Raw genomic sequence first — 3,245 nt, forward strand, 5'->3', positions numbered from 1 at the left:
ATATGTAAATTGGTTCCGCCTTTGTATGTTTATACATACCTTTATTTTGTACCCGGGGGGTGTATTTAGCTGTCGCACGTCGGAGTCCAGCTTCAGCTAGCGTTGATGCAGTGGGGTGCATGATACCCCCTTCTACCCACCCAACTAGGGATGTATCTAAATAAATAGTTTTTTGTCAATCCAGAACCAAAATATATATATGTATTATAGTTTATAATAAAAACTGAACAAAAGCTGAATAATTCAGAAGCTGAAAACAAATCACAGAAATTAATTTCATGATTATTAAAATATTTCCTAAATATGAATATCTGACTGTCTTGTAGCAATCCAACAGATATATTTAGATGAAAATTACATCTGCTTTAATTTGAGGATCACTCACTGTACACCATATGTATAAAAGCCCCATACCAACTAACAATAATGACTCCTTTTCAAATGGGGGAGAGTATAAATCAAGAGTGAGTGTGAGAGAGGGGCTGAAATACAAAGGTGAGATAACATCCAGTGTGTGTGGGTGTGGGTGTGTGAGGAAAGAAACAGGACTATATTAAGCACCACCTACCTTTCTCAACTGGTGGTCGATCATCACATTGTGGGGTTTGACGTCACGGTGCATGATTCCCATACTGTGACAGTAGTCCAGAGCCTGACACGCACACAGATGTGATATCAGAGCAGACAATCATATACATTAGTGAACACAACGTTTCTCATTCTCAGGCACATTGCCAAAATAAGAGACTAAGCGGGAACATTTCTTGTCTTGTAATTTCAACATAATTTAAAATAATTGTTGTAATGTCTTACCTTCAGTAGTTCGTACATATAGAAACGGATATCATAATCTGTCAACTTCTGGTACAACTCCTGCAGGGAAACACACATTTACATCAGGGAGTGAACGTCTTCTGTCACAGACTGACTGCACCTTGGCCAAAAAAAAGAAAACCTTCTTCTATGTAGCGCTTCGAAAGGTATAGCTCATTTGAAGCCATTGCCATATGACCTACAATAGTTTGGCCTACAGAGTGGTGCAGGAATGAGTCTTAACCCAGAAATGAGTTAGCATTTTACCACTTCCGGTTCTCTCGTCTGGAACACGTTTTATTTGTTTTGTTAGATATCTGGAATAACGATTAACCCCCGCCCCCGATCTCGGCTCAGTAGAATGAATGGAGAGAGAAAATAAATCTGGATTCGGCTTTTACTGCATTTTACAACTTTTAAAACCTGGTGATTCAAATAAGGGCTTTAAAAGTGTTCATACTGGGCGGTTTATTTCGTTTTAAAAATAATTATCCGCTTCTTTCCCAGTGTTAGTCAATGGGAAAAAGTATTCTGGGCCCAGTGACGTCACTGACTGATACAGAAATTTTACTATCGCAGTTTGGCCACTACGAATATTTTCCTCAGTGTCCGGAGCACTTCTTGGGGGCTTGGTAAATGTTCAACGCTTCTATGTGTCCTAAAATGGTGGTTGCTAACAAGTGACTAAATGACTACCCATTCCTCTGAATGTTAGCTGCCTTGAACTTAGCGTTGTTGTTGTTGTAAAGTTAGCAACCGTGATGTAGTTTGTCAATAGGCTAACCATAGCTTTTTACTTCTGAAGATTGTATTTCCACTTAAGAAATCACAACTTTGGATGATATGTGGAGGTTATCCTCCTGAAAAAAATGTTGAAGCGTCATAAGCATGTGTTTGCCACAGAGCTTATTTTCTGCAACATTCCAATGGAAAAATCCTATTGGCTTTTGTCGAGGGAGCCGTAGCAATGCTAACTTCCGGGTTAAGGCCCTGACACACCAAGCAGTCACCAGAGAACTCGCCGACGCTGACGCCGACTGTTGCGTCGGCATGTTCTCCTGCGTCTTGGCCATGTGTCGCACTGGAACACACTGCAAAGACTTCAGCCGAGCACGTACGAACTGCGCATGCGTGAGTGGCAATAACTCTCCTTACCAGCAGGCGGCGGTAGTGTGTATTCGTCATTAAAAACAGGCAACAACCGGAAGACAGAGAAGAAGAACAGACTACGTGATATAAACAAACAACAAATAGAGTGTGGGTTCCATTTTCACTCTCGTCCATCGAAAACATGTTTTGTGCGGTACTGGAGCTATCAGCCATTGGAGTGTTGCTTGTGGAAGACATTCTCAAGCAACCGTTTTGCTTCTCATGCACTGATTCGCTAGCTGAACAGCCAATCAGAGTGATTTCTTTGTCCGACTGCCTGTGGCCGACGCGTCGGCTATGAAAGGCCAAATAAGGCGTGTCACGGCCGACGGTGCGTGACACACCAAATTGAGTTTGGACGACAGGGCACGCTTCGTCGTCCGACTAACGAAAACGGCCGATTTCGGCCTGGTGTGTCAGGGCCTTTAGCCAACAAACATACGCCATCACTGCACCACTCTATAGAAAGCTAATGTACATTCAGGATTCTAGCTGTTCTGAATTAGTTTCTTCGTGGTTGACTGCACTTTCTGTAAATCGCTTTGAAATTAAATGTAATCTTTAATTTGAAATAAGTAAAAAGCTGAAGCCACCTGCACTCTGATGAAGACAGTACAACATGGGACATGATGGACCCCAGAAGAAGAAGCATGCAGAAGAGAGGGGATCATTGTACCTTGAAGTCTGTGTTATTGATGCATTCAAAGACCAGCGCTGGAGTTCTGGACTGTACAGCCACCACAGAGAGGAGAGAGGAAAGGGAAGTGTCAGAGAGAAGGAATCAGAAAAATATAGAAATAAAGGCAAGAGCAATATGTGACTCATTACTGATCAAAACACAGATTCAACAACCACCTTAACCTGCTGGAAGAGAACTGGACCCAAACCCAATTTAAAGTAAAATCATCCGCATCATGCTTAATAATCAGTCACTGTTTGATTGAACTTGATTTAAAAATGGTGCATGATTGTATGACAAGTATTGTTTTTGTAAATGTGTATGCATGAAACTATGGGCATTATTAAATAGATGGATTTTAAAATCCGAAGACGATTACTTTTTTTTATCCTTCATGACAGTTGCTACATTTGAGAATGAAAAAAGAAAGAAAAAGAAAAAAATAGTAAAATGAATTCTATAATATCAGAAGGTTATATAAAAATGTGGAATAAAAAGTGAAAAATAAAGAAATGATGATGTACTTTTATGTTACTTACTTAATACTCGATTCAGTCAACTGAGGAAATGAATGGTAATTTTTTTCCAATATGTTTCCTTCCTG

At 40.3% G+C, this 3,245-nt stretch overlaps 1 long non-coding RNA gene across 1 annotated transcript; it reads right to left on the reverse strand.

Moving 5' to 3' along the window:
- Positions 1–73: 73 nt before the first annotated feature.
- Positions 74–2,690, reverse strand: LOC104950822 (uncharacterized). Its single transcript, XR_798962.1, has 4 exons — positions 2,639–2,690; positions 814–873; positions 569–652; positions 74–156 (listed from the first exon to the last, which is right to left on the reverse strand). It is a non-coding gene; the product is annotated as an uncharacterized lncRNA (long non-coding RNA).
- Positions 2,691–3,245: the final 555 nt, after the last annotated feature.

The sequence above is a fragment of the Notothenia coriiceps genome, unplaced genomic scaffold (genome assembly GCF_000735185.1).
Source record: "Notothenia coriiceps isolate Sejong01 unplaced genomic scaffold, NC01 NC01_scaffold00018138, whole genome shotgun sequence".
Taxonomy (NCBI): domain Eukaryota; kingdom Metazoa; phylum Chordata; class Actinopteri; order Perciformes; family Nototheniidae; genus Notothenia; species Notothenia coriiceps.